Consider the following 24,295-nt stretch of genomic DNA (forward strand, 5'->3'; position numbering starts at 1 on the left):
CACCAGCAAACAGATTTGGCTAACAACCCAAGGAGCCTAAAAGAAAGGATTCCTCGTGGTGGCACCTCTGGATGAGAACCAAACTCTGCCAGCAACTTGACTGCAGCCTGGTGACACCCTAAGCACAGGATTGGTGAACCTGCGCTCCAACTCCTGACGACTCTGAGAAACCCTGAGAAAGTAAGATGTGTGCTGTTTCAGGCCACAGCAATAGATGGCTGGTACATAGTCCACAAGTATCCCCGTGAAAATCAAGTCTGCATTCATCCCCTCACTGCATTCTCACGGAGCTAAACACTAGGGGCCCAGCCTTTAATATTCTGCTTCAATGGTGGGGCTAACCCTTTCTTTGCCTGAGACTATTTTTTTTCTTGATTAAGGCAGAATGATTAGAAAGTAACTTTCTCCTTCTGGAAAAAAATGGCATACATTTAATAGCTGGTATTTCATTTTTAAAAAATGGCTTATCTGGGCAGTGCCTGTGGCTCAGTCGGTAAGGCGCCGGCCCCATATACCGAGGGTGGCGGGTTCAAACCTGGCCCCAGCCAAACTGCAACCAAAAAATAGCCGGGCGTTGTGGCGGGCACCTGTAGTCCCAGCTGCTCGGGAGGCTGAAGCAAGAGAATCGCGTAAGCCCAGGAGTTAGAGGTTGCTGTGAGCCGTGTGAGGCCACGGCACTCTACCGAGGGAGGTACAGTGAGACTCTGCCTCTACAAAAAAAAAAAAACTCCTAGCCACTGTGCTAGGAGTTACAGGAGCGACAAAGGATGAGGTCTGCACAGTCCCTCCTCTCAGAGTGCTCACAGTCTGGAAATGAATTAGAAAGCAAGTAACTACTTACAACCATCTGTCCACTCAACAAATCGTCGTGCACCTGCCATGTGCCCTTCCCTCCTTCTAGATGTTGAGGAAGCAACAGGCAAGATACTAGACAGAATCTGATACACCAAAAAACATGAACAGGTGTGAATAAGGCTAAAGGCCTCGAGGAGATGTGCCATCTATGTTACCACTTGGCACCTGGCTGGATTCCCTTCACCCAAGAGGGGACAACGTCAGGGGATGACTGATAGGACATGAATTCCCCCCATTCAGGTGCAGTTCAGGACTTGTGACTGAGGACTACCCATGGGCCTCCCCACACACCTGGACACAGCGTGGCCCAGCCACAAGAAAACAACGCAGTCTGAGTAATCACTCAAATGTCAACACTCAGTCCCAGTGTTAGGTAACACAGGAAGATGTTCTGAAATAGTCTGTGAAGACAGCAAAACACACTTGACTGGTGTGGAAAGAAGAAGAATGCAGAATGCACTCACTCTAATTTAAGCAATTTTACTAATTTAGCGCCTCAACCCAGAAGAAAAGGATGCTCCAGGCTCACACGCCCCAGCCCACAATAGCTTCCATCTTATGTGGAATCTCCTCCTCCCTCCCCACTGGCTAGGATCTAACTTTACCTAATGTCATCAGAAAGCTGCACCTGGTAATTCTGCACCTCTGTTTCTGACATTTAGGAGGGTGCAGTAGCCTCAGGAACAAGGTGCTCACTTACAGCCCAGTCCTCCCTGGGAATGTGGGGCTGGAGGGCAGCCCCTCCTCTCCGTAATTCTTATCTCAAGGCAGTTGCTCAAAATTGCTCCCAAGTGGCACAGGTCACTGGCTATATCCCCCCCAGGCCTTCTGATTAAGGACTCAGTGTGAGCTTCCTATGCTGACTATATGTGCATTCTTAATTATCAGCAGACTCCTCCGAATTAAGATGTGAATGGTCTCAAATGACTGTAAGAATGTGAGAGAGTGAGAGAAAAGTCAGATGAAATTCACACCCACACACACCCACTTCGCTCTACTGGAAAAAACATTACTTCTACTTTTTGTGATAAATAGTGACCATAATGATGAAGTCTCCATACTCAGTAAATGTTTTTAATTTAATGGAAAGATAACTACAGTAACAGTTTACAGTATTTTTATAGTGAAACTATTTTTCCGCGAACTAAATCTTATAATGAAGCCAAATATAAAGAATCAGATCAAACAGGAGCTACCCTCATTTAAAGGGAGATGGGGGCAGACAGAAGGCCACCCTGCCAAGCCCCATGGCCCCCCAGCCGGCTCTCCCAGTCTGCCTGGCTTGTGTGTCCCCTTGGAATTCTCAGACTCCCCAGCACAGCCCAAAATTTAGGCTACCCTACAGCAGACAGTCAAGCACCTAAACCCAAGAACAAGCTTCAGCAAAATTCCTAAGTAAAAGGGTGAAAAGTTAAAGAAAGGCCACGGGTCAGAGGAATAGAACAATGGGAAAAGTCATGAGGCAGGAAGGAAATTGGACCCTGTCCTTAACCTTGAAAAATGCAAAGCCTCCAGGAATCAGAGGCAGAAGGGTGGCAGCATCACTGCTGTCATGCCTGTCAGTGTCGACACGCCACAGGCCAGGTATGAGGGGACAGCTTCAGGCCCGCCCTGTGACCGGGCCTCAGGACAGTCACAGTATATTAAGAGTTCTGTCTGAAGGAAAGGCAGGAATTTCAGCAACACATGAAAGTGAAAAGACAAACTAGTCTTCTGCAGAGTCAACGGACTTGAACAGCTAGCTAGCTAGATGAGTCTCAGAAAGTACAGCAGTTAGGAATTTTAAAAAACAAGACTTAAGGTTCCAGTTGTGAACTAACTTAAAAAATCAACAACCAGCTGATGGTGTGAGTGAATAACAAATACCATATAAAAGAGAAGAGCAGTCCACGGCAGTGCTGACCTGCAGGCTGTACCTGGAATTTGACGTGAGGATCAGCACCTTCTTACTCGAGGATCTCCTGGATCTTGCAGCAGAGATGTCTCAGAAGGGCTCCAAGCGAGGCTTCTAACTCCTGAAAGGCAAGGAAGAGCCATCGGTCACCTTTGCTTCTGACCCCAGAAACACAGTCTCCAAGCATGGACCCTCTTGAACTGTCTCCAAGTCTTCAGATGATACAGAGAGGGCTGATTAGTTCAACTGCAGCAGGAAGGACATCCCATCTGTAGTGTCCACTGCAGACGGGTGAAGGGCAGGAGGAGGCACATAGGACCACCAATGGGATCCATCAGACCCCAGGGGAGTCACTGGTGGAATCCAGGGAAAAGATGGGAAACTAGACTAGGTGACCTCCAACCAGAGATTCCAGCATTCTGCCTCTACAAATGGATCCTCCTGTTTACAGAGGATGATATAAAAGCATCCCATGGGCTACTTATACCAAGCTAGGGTAGAGAAGGAGATATGCAAAAGCTCTGAGCTGCCAGTAAGGGCCACAAAGGGGAGCAGGGGCAGGACACCCTGGCTGGTGTCCTCGGGACACACTTGGACTGCATGGCTTATCATCGGCCCTTTGGGGATTGGAGTCCTCCTACCCCTACCAGCTGGTACCTCCTAGCGGCACAGAGCAGGCACCTGCCCCAACACCAGCAGGTGAGCCAGAGATTGCCCTAAGTGCAGGACTTTGTTGCCTGGGGGCGTGGCCTACAGTCCAAGTAGCAGTGGAATCAGGGCTGGCCCAGGACTGGGAGGGCTGGGAGGAGGAGGAATGCAGCCCAGACGGTGAGCAGCACGCTGGGAAAACCTCCCAGATGCACGGCATGTAAAGCTCTTTATTTTCTAAACCTTACCCTCACACTCCGCAGATTCTTGCACTCACCGGGAGCTGAAGGGGTTTAATTAAGCTGCCTGAACATAGTTTGTGCCTAGTGTGAACCCAGAGAGGATTATCATTACTCCAAAAATGCACATAAAGATGCTAATCAACAGCCAGAGCTTTGTAACTTCAGCAGCAGCAAACGAGATTTCCCACAACTGGAACCCTAGTCTGCCCCGGCCAACACCTTCTGCACATTGGTATTTCATTCCTTTTCACTTTGTACTTTGAAAATGTCAAACCAACAGAAAAGTTGAATGAATACTTACTCTCTGTCTACCAATGTTAGTTTGCCCTATTCACTTTATCTTTCTTCAAAAAAAAAAAACAGGCTTAGAATATAAAACTATCTACCATGACATCTGACCTCTAAGTATTATATATTGGTAGGTAGCTCCTAAGAACACTACCATCCTGCCTAAAATAGTAATGCCACTATTACACTAAAGAAACAGGATATTAATTCAATAGTGTTTAAAGCACAGCGTATGATCAAATGTCCCTAATTGCCAATGGATTGCTATTTCGTGATGCTGTCATGTGCCAAGAGATGGCTGAGAGAAGCAAAAGTCACTGTCAAGCTGACAGTCCAGTGGGGACACAGCATCCACGCAAGTCACCATGGGATGGGCGCACCACGGCATGGCGGCCCCCATGCCAGCCTCTGTCCTGGCAGAACAGAAAGCAGTTGGAGGCCTTTGCGGTGAGGTAAGATTTCGAGAGAGTTTACCAAACATGGAAGGAGAGAAAGAAGTGTTCCCCAGAGTGGGAGCTTATGACAACAGCGCAGAGGCCCAAGTGTGACAGACATGAGAATAGCCCCCAGGGATGCCCACAGCCTAATCCCAGGGACCTGTGGGTAGACTGGTTATAAGGCCAAGGGACTCAGGCTGCAGAAGGAGCAAACCAGCTGCTCAGCAGACCCAGAAGAAGGGGGAGTCTCCTGGGGAGCCTGGCGTGGCTGGAGGGTCCTCACAGGTGGGAAGGGGGAGCAGAGAACCAGCATCAGAGGGTCACCACGTGATGCTGGCTTCCAGCACCAGAGGAGAGTGGCCACAGGAAAGCAGGACACCTGCCACCAGGATGAGGCGCAGGAAAAGGCAAGAAATGGATTCTCCCGTGAAACCTCCAGAAAGGAAAGGCGACACCTTAATCTGACCCCTTCCTGGACTTTCCAGCCTCCAGAACTGTAGGGTAATAAACCTGTGTTGTCTTAACTTTTTTTTACTAAAAAAATAATGCTGAAGTTTGAAAAGGGCTGGGAATGCCAAAGAGCTAGGGTCTGGGGTCAAAGTCATGGAAGTCCTTATGGCTAAGACAAAAAAACTGTACTTTATTCTCGGGGCAAGGGAGGGACAGACAAGAGCCCAGCACACAGGTTTGTATCTGAAGACCGTGACCTAGAAGAAAAGGGGCAGAATCTGAAAGGTAAACAGCTCACAAGACTTGCTACCAAAGATAAAATCTGAGTTCCAAGAAAAAAGAAAATTAGAAATCTGCAAAATTTGTAATTGGCACTGAGATTTGATTTGAACAGCTTCCCAAAACTTGAGTTTTCTGATGACACTGGGGGGGTGGGTTTTTTTTTAACAAATGGGATGTTAAAACATATGATTGAAACATAAGAACATTTGGAAGATCAACACAACTTAACAAAACAATAATTCAGTAAAACTGAATTGTCCCCAGGTAAAAGATTACTTAAAGGGCAAAACAGACTCATACGGTCTAGACTACAGAGCTCACCGGTAGGGTTTCAGGTTCCCCAATGGAAACCAACTACTGCCTGTTGAGTTTCAGTATAGAATCAAAAAAGAACATCCACAATTACCCAAGAAGGCCACTAAAATATTCCTCCTTTTGTAGGTGCATATCTGTGAGGCCATATTTTCTTTATATACTTCACCTACAACAATATATCAAAACTGATTGAATGATAAGCAGATACAGCAGAACCCCTGTAGCTGACCATCCAAGTGACTGTGACAAACTGGTCAGCATACAGAAGTGGTCAATGTAAGGAACGAGGCCTCCTGTACTACTACACACAGGTATTTGTGTATTGGACAGGTGGTGCGTGTCCAATCTGTGAAAATTAGGTCAACTTAAGGTGGTGTTCAACGTGGGAGGTGGTCAGCTATGGAGGGTCTAGTGTATATAAATCCAGCTGCCTTCAATTAAGCTCCATATTAAAGAGATTTGTAAATAAGTAAAACAATACCACTCTTCTCATTGAATTTTTTTGATTTGGAAAACAGGTATTTGCATAAACATGTTATTTATGTTAACATAAAAATGGGTTCCTTACTCTTATTTTTAGGTGGATCAATACATAATGATTACAAGTTGTTTTAAATTTTAGTTCCTAATTAATAAATATTGGTAGACACAACCCACATAAACAAAAGCTCCTGACTCCTTGACACCCTCAAAAGCCTTGAAGCGTATGCAGGAGTCCCCAGACCAAATGCTCTGAGAACACTGCCTGAAGGGCTGCCCAGGACATGCGCACAGCCAAACTTCACGTGTGCTCAGCAGCCTGCCACAGCGATTCTTGCTCCAGGTTCCTGTCATGGTAGAAAAGCGGCTAACGCTAAACTTAAAAGACTAAAGAAAGGCATGCCATACGTTAATCCGGAACGGAACGAACTCATCAGGATTAATGGACTAGAATGCATAGCAAATAAATTCATTAGTACTGCTTTAATTCAAGAATGTTCCAACCAATTCATTGTAATTTTTGAGATTTGAAAATTTCTTTATTAAAAGCAGAGTAATGAAAATACTGCACCTCAGACCTAAGGAGTTTAATTCCATTTGTTTAAGAAATACAGCAATCGCCATGACAGCACGCCTCGCCGTGCTTCTAGGAGTACGTGGAGACTGCAAACAGGGCCACTGTCCTGCACGGGCCATGTGGCTGCATTATAACACAGCCATGCCTAGCTGAATGACAAGGATATACTCTGAGAAATGTGTCATTGGGGGATTTTTGTCCCTGTGTGAGTATCACAGAGTGCACCTAAATAAACCTGGATGGGATGGCCTCCTACACACCGCGTTACCAATCCCTACAGTAGGTTACTACACTGAACAAGCAGGCAACTGTTACACATGGTAAGTATTTGTATAGCTAAACGTGTCTAAATATAGAAAAAGCACAGTAAAAACATGGTATAAAAGGTAAGAAAGGGCGCACCTGTATAGGGCACTTACCATGAATTAGAGCCTGTGGGACTGGAAGCCACTCTGGGTGAGTCCGTGAGTGAGTGCTGAGTGACTGTGAAGGCCCAGGGCCTTACTGCACTACTGCAGACTGTGAACCTGTACACTTAGGCCATATTTATTTTTAAAATTCATTCCTTCAATAATAACCTTAGCTTGCTATAATATTTTTTTTAACTTTTAACTCTTTTGTAGTAACACTTAGCTTAAAATACAAACACATTGCCCAGCTTTTTTGTTTTGTTTTTCCTGAGTCAGAGTCTCACTCTGTCGCCCAAGGGCAGAGTGTCATGGCATCATAGCTCACAGCACCTCAATGTCTCAGGTTCGAGGGATCCTCTTGCCTTAGCCTCCAGTAGCTGGGATACAGGTGCCCGCCACCAAGCTTGGCTAGTTTTTCTATTTTTAGTAGAGATGGGATCTTGCTCTTACTTAGACTGGTCTTAAACTCCTGAACTCAAGCAACCCACCTGTCAGCCTTCCAGAGTGCTAGGAATTATAGGCGTGAGCCACCACACCCAGCCCAAAAATATTTTTTCTTTATATTCTTATTCTATAAGCTTTTTTCCATTTTATAAAAAAATTCACTTCCTAACCTTTTTTACTAAAAATGAACACAGAAGCACACACACTAGCCTGGACCTACAAAGGGTGGGGATCATCAATGTTACTGTCTTCCACGTCCACATCTAGTCCCACTGGAAGGTCTTTAGGGTCAATAACACGCGTGGAGCGGCCATCTTCTGTGACCAATGCCACCTTCTGTAATACTTTCTGAAGGACCTGCCTGAGGCTGTTACACAGCTAATTTTGTTTAATATAAGTAGAAGGAGTGCACTCTCAACAATAAACAGTATAATTGGCTTGGCCCCCATAGCTCAGTGGTTAGGGTGCCGGCCACATACACCGGGTCTGGGGGGTTGAAATACAGCCTGGGCCAGTCAAACAACAATGACGGTTGCAACCAAAAAAAATAGCTGGGTGTTGTGGTGGGTGCCTGTAGTCCCAGCTACTTGGGAGGCTGAGGCAAGAGAATCACTTAAGCCCAAGAGTTGGGGATTGCTATGAGCTGTGACACCACAGCACTCTACCAAGGGTGACATAGTGAAACTGTCTGAAAAAAAAAAAGTATAATACATAAACCAGTAACACAGCTGTGATTATGTAACTGTATGTGCCATATGTTTATACAACTAGCAGTACACCATTGCCGCAAATACATGCTTAATGCCTTATACTAGGGTATCCCGGAGTCTATGACTTCACTAAGCAGTAAGAATTTTTCAGCTCCGTTAAAATCTTATGGGTCCATCAACTAAAACTGTCATGAGCACATGACTGTGTGTTAACAGCGGGCACCTGGCACAAGGGAAGTTATGTACCTGAAATAACCTGAAAACATCAGCAAACATAACAATTAATGTCAGTTCTTGCCATTAAGTACACTGATAGGAACCGCTGAAAATGTCTTTTGATTTATTTTATTAAACAAAATGCCCAACTTTCTGGCAGCTTACATAGCTGCCTTGCCTGTGAATGAGTTTCTCCTCTATTCTGCACTCAGCAAGCCTGCGACGGCTGCCAGGCAGTTCCAGAAACTGGGGTGCAGCCGAGAACAAACCAGACCAAAATTCCTATCTTTGTGGAATTAACATTCTATTTTTTAAAAATACCTCTTAAAAAAATGAGGACAAAAGAAATACTGGCTGGAAGTGGCACACTCAGATCTCCTTAAGTCAATGCATGAAATACCAGAAAAACAATGAGCCCCCAGTGCACAGGCAGACACCACCTCCCGCAGAGGCCAGACATCATGGTCACTGGTGTCTGTCTGGGACAGAGGAGGCACTCAGCAGCAGAGGTACGGGGGACCACAGGTCAGCATGGTTTGGAGGTTTCTGCTAAGTCTACTGACTCCACCCAATAACTCTGCCAGGAATGGAACTGCTTTAGGATGGCCAGGTTCCCACAGAACAGCCCAAAAGACTCTTGACGGGGGATAGGTGGCAGGTGTCAAGAGTGTTAGAAAGAGAGCATTTTTCTAATTAGCTTAATCTTTCTTTTGACATGAATATTGTTTTGAATATTTTCTCGTGAGTGTTTCATGTTTGTTGAAAGCAAGCATGGGCTAAGAGGCTAAAACAACTTTCCCGTTCAAGGAAAGAGAAGGAGGATGAAAATCAAAACCTAGCAGAACAAAGTCCCCGGTGCTCGTGAACTTTGAGGGCAGGCCTCCAGCATCACCGAAGATTCCAGAGCTGTCCTCTGAGGCTCTCGAGGACTGAGGCCTTCCTGCCCCTCATGTGATGAGTCTCTGTGGTCCTGGAAGGGCTGCACGGAGAACCACCCACCATCACGGCTGTGCCTGCAGACAGGCTGAGCATTGGTGACTCCTACAGGGCTTTCTGGACCACAGAAACTTGGCAGTCATCTCCTCTGCCCTTCTTCAGCCTTCCAGTCCTGAAACTCCACATCTCAGACTAATCCAGACTCTTGTCCACCAAAATAACATACAGTTCTTGTGTTTTGCAAACTGGATGGTTTCAGAAACCAAACCTTTTTTACATACCACATTCCCCTACATTCCCGACAGATTTTCTGGCTTCTATGGCTCCATCACAGCACAACTTGCTCTCCCTGACAGTTTCTCAAAGACTGTATACAGTCTTTCACAGAATGACAGGGTTTTTGTAGCTGTCACCCAGGCAAACTCACAGGATGAGTTCCAGTATTCACTTGAGAATGTCAGTACCTCATCTCATCTCTTATTTCTTTATAAAAAATGATTTTATTTTACAATATGGATAAAATTCTACATATTTACTGTGTGTAATGTGATAGTTCCAAGTATATATACACAGGTTAAGTATCTTTAATCCAAAAATCAAAAACTTGAAAAGCTCCATATCCTGAAACTTTTTTTAAATTATTTTTTAAAATTGTTTGGGATTCACTGAGGATACAAAGAATTAGGTTATACTGATTGTATCTGTTAGATGAAGCCTCTCTTATACTTGTGCCCCCCCCCAGAGGTGCGCCATACACCGTGACCTCCGTCTCCCTCCGCAATCCCCCCTCCCCGTGCCCCACCTTGTACTAGCTCATCTACTGCCTTCATATTAGAATTGAGTACAGTTGGATTCTTGCTTCCCAGTCTTGTGATGCTTTCCTAAGAAGAATGTGTTCCACCTCCATCCAAAAGATGTTAATACAAAAGATGTAAAGTCTCCAGCTGAATAGCATTCCATGGCATACATATACCACAGCTTGTTAATCCATTCCTGGGTTGGTGGGCATTTAGGATGTTTCCACATTTTGGCGATTGTAAATTGAGCTGCAATAAACGGTCTCGTGCAACATAGCCTGAAATGTTTTGAGCACCAACATGACACTTAAAGCATTTCAGATTTGGGGATGAGCATTTCAGATTTGGGGTTTAGGGCTGCTAAACTGGCAAGTATAATGCAAATATTTTAAAATCTGAAAAAATCCAAAATCCAAATATTTCCAGTTGCAAGCAATTTGAATAAAGGATGCTCAACCTGTACACTGTGAAATGACTAAATCTAGCTAAACTAACATATGCATTGTCCCACAAAATTATCATTTCTGTTGTATTCTCCTAATTCCTGATGTCCCCCAGGATTTCACTTTTACCTGAAACCTACACCAGTCTCTGTCCACTCCCTAAGGCAGTAAAGAAATATATAAAAGATGTATGAAAAATCTATATAGGTATTTGAGGGTCTACAATACTTATTAGGGGAGGGGGAAATTACAAACTCTACAGGGAATGTGGTCAAGGAAATAACAGCAAGATATTTATCCTGCTGCCAACCCTTCAATAATTAAGAGTACTCCAGCCCACTCTGCACGGAGAATCATCAAATTTGGCTCCAAATTTAATGATTCATTCTTCCTTTGAAATACAAAATACTCTGGAAATAGCCAGAATACATCTTTGCTGTGCACTGCAAAGCCCAGTGAAGGCCATTCTGACCTATCGGTGTAAATATGGGGATGGCTCAAAAAGGATGAGGCCGGGCGGCGCCTGTGGCTCAGTGAGTAGGGCGCCGGCCCCATACGCTGAGGGTGGTGGGTTCAAACCCAGCCCGGCCAAACTGCAACAACAACAACAAAAAAATAGCCGGGCATTGTGGCAGGTGCCTGTAGTCCCAGCTGCTTGGGAGGCTGAGGCAAGAGAATTGCATAAGCCCAAGAGTTAGAGGTTGCTGTGAGCCGTGTGATGCCACGGCACTCTACCCCAGGGTGGTACAGTGAGACACTGTCTCTGCAAAAAAAAAAAAAAAAAGGATGAGGCCAAGGGAGAGGCTAGGAGGGCTGAATAAGGGAGCCACAGTGCAGGGTTCTCAACTTAGATGTCCCCCAGGGGACATGTGGCAATGTCTGGAGACATTTCAGGTTGTCACAGTTGAGGGATGGTGGTCAGCTGACAGGCAGTGGCCAGGGCCACTGCTAAATATCCTACAATGCCTAGGGCAGCTCGCTTGGCAAGGAATTATCTATTCTGCCAACAAGGAAAAAAACACTTGCCTTGCTGTGTGGAACTGTGGGCTGCAAAGCGTCCTACAGATGTCATTGAGCAAGTTTTTAAAATTTTTTACTATTTGAATAATAATTTTTAAAGTTACAAATAATGTCTGCAAATGAGCATGAACACATTCATGAGAAAGCAAAACCCTGTCATCATGTCCCTGGGGAACCCGTGATGTTTCCAAACCAGGAACAGAATAACTAAGAGGGAAGCAGAGGACAGAAGAAAGGAAAGGGTTAACAGACGCCTGGTGAATGAAGAAGTAAAGGAAGTGTCCCACATTAACTGGGTCCTCATTTCCACTGTCAATGCCTTCGTTCCTGCGGGTGGCATGCAGAGGAAGGGCAGTTGAAAGCCAGGGACTGCCAGGTGGCTGCCCCATGCCAAGTGCCACCCCATAGCAAGTACCTGTCGCATCCTCCTGTGAAGGTCATGACCACCCTCCCAGCGAGGACGTGCCCTCCCCACCACACGGATGAGGCGCTGATGCTCAGGAATGGCAGCTCCACACTAAAACTAAGGCGCCACTGCCATATTAAAACAAGCCCTTATCACCAAAAGGCGAGCGTTTTGGTGTCTCCGTGGGAAGGCGAGAGAGGGAGGCAGTGTCCATTGTGAGGACAGCAGCTTCTCTCTCAGCAATGCTCTGCCAGGCCACGAACTGTGAACCTCTGTATTCCACACCTGAGAATGTGAAAAATGAAAGCCCGGCTCAGTGGCCGTCGCACAGTGGTTACGGTGCCAGCCACATACACCGAGGCTGGCAGTTTTGAACCCGGCCTGCTCTGAACAACAACTGCAGTCAGGTGTTGTGGCGGTCGCCTGTAGTCCCAGCTACTGGGGAGGCTGAGGCAAAAGAATCTCTTAAGCCCAAGAGTTTGAGGTTGCTGTGAGCTGCAACACCACAGCACTCTACCAAGGGCAACATAGTGAGATTGTCTCAGGAAAAAAAAAAAAGAAGACAAATGAAATCCCAACTCCTAGGAGTTGGAAGGAACCAACGAGCCATCTACTGCAGAAAGCCTCTCAGACTGTAAAAGGAAAAAGATGACCAGGGCAGGAAAACAGTGGGGGGTGGTGTTGTAGGAGGACCTACCAACTGTCGCTTGGTCATTTCCCAGCCTGCACAGGACATGTCCTCACCAACTATCCTGCAACTGTACCTCCAGCCTAGCAAGTGCACACCTGGCATCCATCACAGCCCCTCTGACAATGGTAACCACTAAATCCAACATTTCTATAGTATCAAGAGCGCACCACGCGCCAGTGCCCTATCCTAAGGCACTGCGTGGCGTGGTCTCATTAACACCCAAGCCAGCCTCAGAAGGGTGTGCAGCTGCTACGCCCCCTGCAGGTGTGTCAGCCCAGCTGTGTAAAGCAGGCAGAAGGGCCAACTCTGCTCAGCCTCGCGTCTAACTCTAAGTCCACCCCGAGGCCTCATTATGCTTCACGTTACTGACGCACCACACAAGACTTAGAGTCGGTCCCCTAGGGTGACAGCCATAATGAAATTACTGCAAAAGTTAATGAGACACAAGGACCATCCTCCCACTTAGCAAATACAGTAAGAAGCAATGGAACTAGGCACAGGTTCTGAAGATGACTTTGGTATCAATTCCTGCCCAACCACTGACCCGGAATCTCAATATTTTCTCTTTTCTAACAAGGATACCACTGCTAAGTTCACAGAACTGTTGAAGAAAAGAAATTAAACTTATGTACATAAATTAAGCACTTTTTAAAAAAATATTAAGCACTTTTTGAATTAAATACATTCTTAGAGAATTTCTCAGAATCAGTGACATAATTCCAGACATACTCTCTGTCCAGCTCATTCTGTTTTCCAACTGCACTGGCTCATAGCTGGCATTCTGAAATTTCTCTGCCAAATAGCTAAAGAGCTACACAAATAGATAAATTGCAGCCAGGGGAGCTGCTATTTAAAGAAATCCACTGGGTTAACTGAAGAATTGTTTGGTGTGTGAACAATCAGCTCTTGATTACATGGTTTGTCAATGTTTTTAAAGAATCATCTCATTAATGAGCAGCTTGAGTAGTAGACTGTGCCGCCCATCCTGAATGTGGACATTTGATATTTCTCTCTGCCAGTGACTTAACCCAAAAGAGTATAAAATGCAATCTGTGCCAGCGAGGAAGCGACTGTGTGACTGAGAAGGTGAGAGCGCTGCTCAGGAAAAAAATGAGTACAGTGAGTGTGACATGGGGGGCTGCAGGGCTATGGCAAAACCAGTGTGTTGGCGGGGGATGGGGGCCAGCCTGGAATGTTGAGGCAGGCATTTCCAGCACAGGGAGCAGAGCACTAAGGGTCCAGGGAATGTGAGGGTAACAGCTCCCAAACAGGTGAATGGAGGGGAGCTGAAGTCAGGCTCTGCTGACAACAGTCAAGGCCAGGCTTCTCCAAGATGTCTCCCAGATCTGTGACAATCTCCCCTAAAACCACATAAATACACTTTGGCCCCACACTTGAACACTCTCCCATGACTCAGAGAATCTATTCAGTTCATTCCATGGTCCTTTATACCCAGGTCCTTTATAGCCACCTGCTAGAGCCCGCGTGGGTCTATGGAACCCCCCAGAAAAATAAGCTTCTTGTACACCTACTTGTGGTACAAAGAAATATCTTGGAAGGGTAGTGTCCCTGGAACATGCCTGGTGGGCTTCCCCGAGGGAGAGACAGTAGCCCACTTCGCTATCTCCCTTGGGCAGCCTCTTCAAATCGCCCCACCCCCACACCACTCACCCACTTTTTAAAGCAGCTGTGCTGCACCAAGAAGGACCCCATGGTCTGGCCATGGTACCATCTCCCTATCTAAACCCTCCTATCTCCCCAGACAGCAAGATTGCTCATTATTTACACACTGCTTTGCCAAAGCCAAAGTTACTTCCCTTTTCTAGGGCCCACGAGAGGGTGTACAGTTTGATCAGAACCTAAGAAGAGGATTGAAGTGACGGTTGTACAACGATGTGAATGGACTGAATGCCTTTGAATGGTACACTTAAAAGTGGTTAAGATGGACTGCTTTGTTATGCATGCTTTACACAATTAGAAAATGAGTACAGGGCCAGGGGAGATGGCTCACGCCTGTAATCCCAACACTCTGGAAGGCCGAGGCAGATGGACTGCTATGGCATCACAGCTCACAGCAACCTCTGAACTGTTGGGCTTAAACAAGTCTCTTCCCTCAGCCTCCCAAGTAGCTGGGACTATAGGCGCCCACCACAATGCCCGGCTATTTTTTTGTTATAGTTATCATTGTTGTTTTAGCAGGCCCCAGGCCAGGTTTGAACACCCTAACCACTGGGCTACAGGTACTGAGCTCACTGTTCAAGACCAACCTGAACAAGAGTGACACCCCATCTCTAAAAATAGCCAGGTGTTGTGGCAGGTGCCTGTAGTCCCAGCTACTTGGGAGGCTGAAGTAAAGAGAATCACTTGAGCCCAAGACTTTGAGGTTGCTGTGAGCTACGACGCCACAGCACTCTACAAGGGCAACAAAGTGAGACTCCGTCTCAAAAAAAAAAAAAAAGAAAGAAAATGCTTACAATTTAAAAGAAACAAACCAATGAAAAAGGTTCCTCAAAAAGGTAAACAGACAGCTCAGCAACTGTAGCTCAGTGGTTAGGGTGTTCAAACCTGGCCTGGGGCCTGCTAAAACAACAACGATAACTATAACAAAAAAACAGCCGGGCATTGTGGTGGGCACCTATAGTCCCAGCTACTTGGGAGGCTGAGGGAACAGACTTGTTTAAGCCCAACAGTTCAGAGGTTGCTGTGAGCTGTGATGCCATCGCACTCTACTGAGGGCGACATAGTGAGACTCTATCTCAAAAAAATAAATTAAACATAGAGGTATAACAGGACCCAGTAATTCTGCTCCTAGGTATATATCCATGATAAATGAAAGCAAACATACACACAGAAACTTGTACACGAATGCACATAGCATTACTCACAATACCTGAAATGTGGAAACCCAAATGTCCACCCACCGGATGAACGGATAAACAAAACGTGGTACCATCCAGACTATAAACAACATTATTCAGCCATACAAAGCAATGATGTACTGACACTGGCTACACCATGGATGAACCCTGAAAACACGAGGCAGGGTGTAAGAGACCAGGCATAAAAGGTCACATACTGCACAATTCTACCTATATGAAATGCCCAGAATGGAGGCATACAAGATTTTAGTGGTTGCCTAGGACTGGGGTGGGAATGGGGAATGACTGCTCATGGGTAAGCCTTCCCTTTCAGGGGTGATGAATCCGATCCAAACTGGCGCTGATAGCTGCATAACCCTGTGAATTTAATAAAAACCACTGAATTTATATGAGGTGTTCATGAAGTTCATGTACAATATAAAATAGACAACTATTTTATATTGTACATGAACTTTATAGACACTCTGTACTTTCAGCGGGTAAACTTTGTAGATGTAAACTGGACTTAATAAAGCTGTTTTTTCAAAAACAAAAAAGCTAATAAGAGTCCAGTCCACAGGAGACTGTAGTAGTTTCCCTGCTCCCCACGACAGGCTGACCCACAACTTCTTCGTGAGGTCAGTTGCTGAAGCAGCACTTTTACTCAGACTTTCATTCTGCTTCAAGCTAAAACTCTACCCACCATCTAACCCATCAAAGTATCAATGATTATGACTTAGGCTGCAGTTGGTAAGAGGTTCTCCAGTCTACTCACATAAGCCATTTGTTATGTGTAACAGTCATTTTGCTTGAAGAGTTTGATGATTGTGAAATTAGCTCCAATTTGATGAAATCTCCCTACCAATGCTGCCTCATCTCCTGTTGTTCTGTGACACCACAAACACAAGCTCCAATTTTAATGTGTAGCTTAACTATTTCACGGTGACAGGGCACAGAATAATAAAATTGAGGAAGATTGCGGCACTTTTTGGTTTAAATAACGCAATATATGTAGTTTGGTTTGTTTTGTTTTTTTTTTGAGAGACAAAGTTTCACTTTGCTGCCTCAGTACAGTGCCATGGCATCACACAGCTCACAGCAACCTCCTGCTCTCGGGCTTAGGCGATTCTCCTGCCTCAGCCTCCCCAGTAGCTGAGACTACAGGCGCCCACCACAACGCCCGGCTACTTTTTGTTGCAGTTTGGCCGGGGCCGGGTTTGAACCCGCCACCCTCGGTATATGGGGCCAGCACCCTACTCACTGAGCCACAGGCGCCGCCCAATAGCTTCTAGCTCAAAAACAGGGTGCAGAGGGGAGGGAACCCTTCTCACTCTGCATGTACCTGTGGTCCAGGATCTCAGAGAAAAGGGAATGGCTACAGAAGTAAACAGTCATCAGGCAGAAGAAACAGAACAACATCTCTTGGCCCAGCACAGTATGTTCTAAGGCCATCAAGGGCGAACCACCAGATCAAGTAAGTCACTCACGAGGCTGGGAAAAAGAGATGCCCAGCTCAGTGAGCTGGAGGAGAATTTGGGAATATTATCCACACTGAACATTCATAGCGCTCGCAGGGCTTGGCTACAGCCTTCGCATTCCAGCCCCCGCTCCTGGGCATGGACAGGCTGCCAGGACATCTCCTTGCAGGTGGGTGTCCTGAATGGTGCGGCAGCTTAAAGACCCATAAAGACAAATGAGCATAGGATATGGCTGGGAGCCCATGAGAGCAGCACAGGTTCAGGAAAAGGGAGATGCCAGCGCGGTCATTACCAAGAGGAATTAAGCAAGCACTTGCAAGTCTTGGCCTCTGAATTGCTGTACTTCTTTTTGGACTTAATTTCTTCTCCTGGGGCTATATCGCTAGCTGTGTTGCTGCAATTCTGCACAGGAACATGGTCAGAGGCAGGAAATATGCATGTGGTGAGGATAAAGGGGCCCCAACTTTGGGGAGTGGCTTGTGACTCCAAAGAGCTTCCACCCAGGGGACTACTCTTTCCAACATACCTGGTATTTGCCTGTTGGAATTCCATTGGAAAACAGCTCTGCCCTCTGGTCTCCCCTTTTAAACTTATATGGAATTTCTTCTCCAGGAGCTGACATCATTTTCATTTGTATGGAACAGTCCCAGTAGGCTTCGTATGAAACCCGGGACAATCAAGGCATGCGGTGTTGGGAAGGAGATGATGGGATCCCTTCCAAACCACAGTCTGCACCACACCACCTTCAAGAGAGTCTGCTCTACCTATGCAGCGTGGACACTGCCCTTCATACGCTTTTCTTTAAAGGGATCTACCTTTTTGTAATTCAAACAATATTTTTAAAACTATGTATTACTTTCATAAATGGAGCACCACCAGTATTACCTGGAACTAGATGGTAAACTCACCTCCAGTGCCCAATCCGAGGGAGCCAACTACGTTTCCTGCAGAGACTCTCAAGGAGACAGCTGGGGTGGGGGGGCCTCTTGAGTGATCCAGTTATCTATTTTTTGTAGTATACATTAGAACTTAACACCATCAAAATAAAAATGTTCATTTGTAGTTTCCCTCAAATCACCTTGCACACACAGGAGTGTAAAAATGTGGGCTCAGGGGAATGACAACCCAGCCCAGGAGCCAGCAAACCATGGCACTTGACCCACTTGTGTATTGACTACTAGGTAAGAATGCTGTTTATTTTCACAAGATTGTATTTTTAAAAAAGAGGGAGAAAAGGAAGGAGAGGAAGAAAAAGAAGATCATGTAGCAGAGACCTGAAAAGATCTCCTCACCCAACCCATTACAGGGCCTGTTCGCTAAGCCCCAACCTACCCTGCAGCTTTACTTTACCACACCTCAGGTCTAAATGCCAGGAGTGACTTAGAAGTACCTACAAACAGGTCTCCAGGCTTCTGAGTAAGTAAAGGAAGATTACCAAAGAAGCCACCAGCTGCCAAAGCTTTCAATGGTCTCTGTCCAATCACTGAGCACATCTTAAGGACTGGGTCCATCTAAGGCAAACGCATGTGGGGCTGCACAACTCATCTAATTTGTTTTTGTCCTCAGCTCAACTGAAGGCACCTCGTGCTGTGTCCCAAGTCTGAAATCACTTCCTGTTTTCCCCCAAAGCCACTCTGCACTCTTTCCCACTATGACGCCCACCTGTGTGAGTGGATAGGCGAAGACGGAGGTGGCTGAGGACCCCCTCTGCAGGGAAGCCTGAGGGAGGACAGTCCCTGCACAGCCCCCCTTCCCTCCAGGCCTAGGGGCCCCTCCCTCACTACTCCAGGCTAACACCCTGCCTTGCCCTTGTAAAGTCACTTCACTAAACTCACCTCAAACTGCCCACTGTGAGACCACCAGTCCTCTGCTCCCTGCAGGACCCCGCCTTAGAGGCAGTGAGCTGTGGACATCTGCAGTTACTGATGCCAGTTCCCAGAGCACGGGGCCCATAGCTCACAGCTGCTAGGGGCCTGGAATGAGCATATGAAAGCCTTCCTCCCTCTAAAGTGAGCTGCTCCTAAGCTACACGAGAATCATCACTACCACCCTAGTCTCAAAAATACCCAGAGTGAGTCTAGTGATCAGCTACACCACCACAATGCATTACCAAAACATTTTTTTCTTTCTTTTTTTTTTTGTAGTTTTTAGCCAGGGCTGGGTTTGAACCCACCACCTCCGGCATATGGGGCCAGCGCCCTACTCTTTTGAGCCACAGGTGCCACCCCAACATCTTTTTTTTTTAAATCTAGAGTCTCCCTGTAACTGTGTCCTAGCTCACTGTAACCTCAACCTCTGGGGCTCAAGCAATCCGCCTGCCTCAGCCTCCCAAGTAGCTGAGGACTAAGGGTGCCCATCACAATACCCAGATAACTTTTATATTTTTGCAAGAGATGGGCTTAAATGCCTGATCTCAAGCAACTCCAACCACCTTAGCTTCCCAAAGTGCTAGAAAGGTATGAGTCACTGCACCTGGCCCAAAACAAACTTTTTTTTAAAAAAATTCTTCAATTTAATAGAATAAAATCTGAGCACTGGTACTCTGCAGACACATTGCTAGTCATTCAGATACCTAGAAAAATCAACAATACATCCCCATTTCATAAATGAGAAAACTGAGCCTCCAAGAGTCTCAGTGGTGTTTGTCAGAGCTCTGAAAGGCTGCGGTGGAATCATCCCGAAGATATTTCCCTTGGCCCGGGAGGCCCTTGGGATCCACCCCCACAGAAGGCCAGGCTTCAACGAGGCAACACAGCAAGTCTGCCAGTCTCCACGTATCCTGGGCACATTATACAAATTAAAAGTCAGGACCAGGGACAAATGTTTTCCAACATAAGACAGAAGGTCCCTGACAGCCTCATTCACATGCTCATATGAGCTGGCTCAGCCAACAAGGTGAACTACCTAGCAGCCCCTAACCTGAGAGTGAGTCCTGGCTGGGTCTGTTCATAATGTTTCTACATGGCTGTGCTGCGTGCGGTGTGCAGTGGGCCCCCTCCCACCCTGAACTGAGCAGGGAAGAGGATGCTGGGGCCTGCAGTGACCCTGGGGAGAAAGGCCTGCCGGCTCACATCAAGCTATGTTACTACTCTGCGCGGAAAGTTATTTTCTACGTCCCCGATCGGATGAGGAATCAGGAGGCCTGCCTGCCCCTGGCTGTCTGATCCTCAGCAAGCCCCTCTACATCCGTTTTCATTTTGTCATCTGAAACTGGGATAATGACCCTTGCTCTCACTACCTCTACCCTGTTCAGGTAGTCAGGATCAAGGGACAGAGAGGCAAGATAGAGGTGAAAATCTCAGATCATACTGGTTCAAAATACAGTAGACAAGTCTCAATCTCCTTGAGCTTCCTTTTTCTTCTCTGCAAGATGAGGAGGCTTAAATGAACGGATGTATATACCCACTGCACGCCTGGCACACAGTACGTGTTAATGTTAGCTGTATTATTGTCAGTTTCCTCATCTATAGGAGATCGTATTTGTAGCCTATTTATAAGTGCTACACAGATTAAGTACCCAAAAGGATAGATAACTGTGTCTTTATCATAGGAAGATCAAAGTGCTAGGCAGATACACAGTTCGCTGTGGCTCAGTGAGTAGGGCGCCGGCCCCATATGCCGAGGGTGGCGGGTTCAAACCCAGCCCCGGCCAAACTGCAACAACAAAAAAATAGCCGGGCGTTGTGGTGGGCGCCTGTAGTCCCAGCTGCTCGGGAGGCTGAGGCAAGAGAATCACATAAGCCCAAGAGCTGGAGGTTGCTGTGAGCCGTGTGACGCCACGGCACTCTACCGAGGGCGGTAAAGTGAGACTCTGTCTCTACAAAAAAAATAAATAAATAAATAAATAAAATAAAGTTACTGTTCGATTTATTTCCATCTGCCTTGATTCAGATGGTCGAAGATTTGAGGGCTGGTGCCCAGAAGTATTAAAAGTGACTTAAAGGGCCGGCCCCATATACCGAGGGTGGCAGGTTCAAACCCGGCCCCGGCTGAACTGCAACCAAAAAATAGCCGGGCGTTGTGGCAGGCGCCTGTAGTCCCAGCTACTGGGGAGGCTGAAGCAAGAGAATCGCTTAAGCCCAGGAGTTGGAGGTTGCTGTGAGCTGTGTGATGCCATGGCACTCTACCGAGGGCCATAAAGTGAGACTCTGTCTCTACCAAAAAAAAAAGTGACTTAAAAATAACAAAATTGGAAAATACTGAAAAGCATAACATAGGACTGAGTTTTTACCCACTTATTTTAATTTTTTAAATATTTAAACGTCCCAGTTTCCATAAGGCTAACAATCAAATCCCTCTGCTATCCTGGGTCCTCAAGTACAGAGAACTTGAGTCAAGGTTTTGACTCAAAGAACGTCGGCGGTTTTGACTTTCTGAATCTTAGCAATTCCCTTTCCACACTCAGCAAGTTGCCCGCTTAGGTTATACGTGGATAGCCCTGCTCCACCCAGAGGCCTTATCACCTCACCTCAGTTTGGCTTTTGGGACAAATTTGGAAGCATTAAGTTTCACTAAGAAAATGAAATGTTCGGCTCAGCATGTATAGCTCGGCAGCTAGGGCGTCAGCCACATACAGGGCCTGGCGGGTTTGAACCCAGCCCGGGCCTGCCAAACATCAATGACAACTACAACCAAAAAATAGCCAGGCGTTGTAGTGGGCGCCTGTGGTCCCAACTACTTGGGAGGCTACGGCGAGAGAATCGCCTAAGCCCAGGAGTTAGAGGTTGCTGTGAGCCGTGACACAACGGTACTCTACCAAGGGCAACATAGTGAGACTGTCCCCCCCACCAAAAAAAAAAAAAGAAGAAGAAGAAAATGAAATGCTTTTGATTTTCCTGGACCCCAGAGGGAGATTCTCCAATTTCTTCCCCTCTGAACTCAGGAGGGAAAAGAACGCCTTTCCTCCTTCCAGGAGGTCTGGGGCTCACAAAGCCCAGTTATTTATTTTGCAACTGTGTATACATTGAAGGAAAATGTTTGTTTTCCATGTCCTGCTTTACCTTTCTAAAGACAAATGATTAAAGAAGTATTTCGAGCGTATTTTCTGTTTTGCTCCTCCACTCCAACCTGCTTGTAAGCAGCCTCCCTTCCTGCCTTTTAACTCTGGGAACCATCACCGGCTCTTCTTTGTTCACTTTTTCATGTACAATGTTCCTTCAAAAACATTCCTTAAAGGAAAAGTCAAAGTGAAATATCACTGGGAAGCAAGCCTGATGGCCAGCAGCCAGGGAGCTACCCGGCGTCCAGAAGGGCTACCTGTGTGTGTGTGACACAGGGCCCAAAAAGCAGGCAGCAGGGACGTCTGGCAGACACCAGTGGGTACCTGAGCACAGCCCCAAGCGCAGCACACTCTCTGGACCACCTGGTGTCACTCCGAGTCACACCATGCCCAGGAAGCCCAGGGGAGCACGCAGGCCTCCGGACTATCGAGGCAGAGCCAGGATCCTTCACCCCAGAGTCACTCACTGGGCTTTCTACTCCATGCCCAGGCTGTCAGGAAAGCAGGTGGTACATAAAGGGGCAGGCATGGTCCCTGCGCTACAGGGGCTTGTAATTTAGCACTGGAGAAAAGATATATGCAAAAAGGTACATAGGATTATGTTCTAGACACTGCACTAATACTCATGTCTACAAGAAAGACACTTTCATCACCATTTTATGAACATGGAAGCTGAGGCTCAAAGAGATAACATGAATTGTTCAAGGTCATACAGGTAGCACTAATAGTGGATGTAGTATTTAAGTCCAGGCCAAATGTTAGTCACTAGGATCAGTGTTAAGTCAAAGCTCACGTGTTTAGACACCAGGCTTTGTAGAATTGAACTGCAGTAATGCAAGTTGAATGTAAATTTGCCTTCACTATTGTTGATTCTGACTGCTTTAAAATTCAAGACAACTTTTCATTTGTGTTTTTAACCAGATACTGGATACAATGTCTGGTATAACAAAGATGTTTACTAAATACTTAATTTTAAAAAAAGGCACATAGAGACCATTCAAGAGGACATCTGAAAGGGGGTGGGGGAGGCAGAAAACAATCCATTAGGAGTGACTGTGCTGGGACGTGGTATTGGAACAAAAAGGAAGACCATGTGATAGATGGGGTGGGAAGGAGCCCAAGGTAACTAAAACTTCAACTGAAGTTTGGACTTAGAGGAGACCTAAGTCACTGCGGCCCAGACACTTTCTGCTCCAGTTTATAATCTACAAAGTGATTGGAAGCTTATAAAAGACCAGGATGTGAACCGCGGTGGATGAGCACTGGTGGGTCGTGAAGGTAGCGTGGGAAGCTGCCTGGGATGGGTCTCAGCTCACCAACCCACAAGCAGCCACACCACAACATGCTAAGACCAGCTCTGCATGGTGAAAATCCAAACCAGCAGACTAAATGGAGGGAAACTGAACTTAGAAAGAATCAGTGCCACCACCACCACCACAAGAGTGGCAGAAGCCAGAATCAGTCAACTCTGATAGGGACAAGTTGGGTGATAAATGCAGAAAACCTTTCTTGAAAATTTGCAGGAAATAATTTCATTAATTATTTGAAATTATTCAAATAATAATGCTCAGAATAATTTCATTAAAAAATGAAAAATTTAAATGGTTGGCTCAGAGCCTGTGGCTCAAGCAGCTAAGGCGCCAGCCACATACACCTGAGCTGGTGGGTTCAAATCCAGCCTGGACCAGTCAAACAACAAAGACGACTGCAACAAAAAATAGCCAGGCATTATGGCGGGCGTCTGTAGTCCCAGCTACTTGGGAGGCGGAGGCAGGAGAATCGCTTAAGCCCACAAGTTGGACGTTGCTATGAGCTATGATGCCACATCACTCTACCCAGGGCGACAGCTTGAGGCTCTGTCTCAAAAAAAAAGAAAAAAGAAAAAAAAGAAAAGAAAAATTTAAATGGTTAATAAATGCTCGAAAAACTCACTGACTTAAAGTTCACTCAGGAAAATATTTTCATCAAAAAATCACCAGTGTTGACATATTTCTTATGAAATATTTATATTCATAAATTAAGAGTCAAAATATCCTTGGACCAAAAAAGCGTCACAGGTCCTGTGTCCAGCAGAACAGATGGAAATATCTGGCAAGAAGTTGGGTGTGTACAGATCTGCACGCGGGGCTCGCCCAGGGGAGCACTGCCAGGCTCACTGGGAGAAGAGAAGGCTGTTAACAGAATTGCCGGGGAATATCCACACTGGAAGCTGAAGCAGGAAATAATCACACTAATGAAGGGAAAGAGAAATTTTAAAGAGCCCAAAGGCAGATGGACTTCTCTGGAGCCAAGGAGTATCTGACGCCATGTGTCTCCCATAGGCCTACAGAGGATGCCAGGAGCCAAAACACGGGGTGTCTCGACAAGTAGCTTAGCATGGAGATGCCAGGTCAAGCCCAGGACAGCCCAGTTAAATCTA

At 46.2% G+C, this 24,295-nt stretch overlaps 1 protein-coding gene across 7 annotated transcripts in view; it reads right to left on the reverse strand.

Moving 5' to 3' along the window:
* Positions 1-24,295, reverse strand: part of SLC7A1 (solute carrier family 7 member 1) — a 72,817-nt gene that overhangs the window by 27,110 nt on the left and 21,412 nt on the right. For 4 of the 7 annotated variants that reach the window (XM_053563408.1, XM_053563411.1, XM_053563410.1 and 1 more), the window contains one exon: positions 2,772-2,870. The gene's annotated coding sequence lies outside the window, so the exon portion shown is untranslated. Of the gene's footprint in view, positions 1-2,758; positions 2,871-24,295 lie in introns of those variants that run through there. The other 3 variants (XM_053563406.1, XM_053563409.1, XM_053563412.1) reach the window with 2 other exon arrangements.

The sequence above is a fragment of the Nycticebus coucang genome, chromosome 15, assembly GCF_027406575.1.
Source record: "Nycticebus coucang isolate mNycCou1 chromosome 15, mNycCou1.pri, whole genome shotgun sequence".
Taxonomy (NCBI): Eukaryota; Metazoa; Chordata; class Mammalia; order Primates; family Lorisidae; genus Nycticebus; species Nycticebus coucang.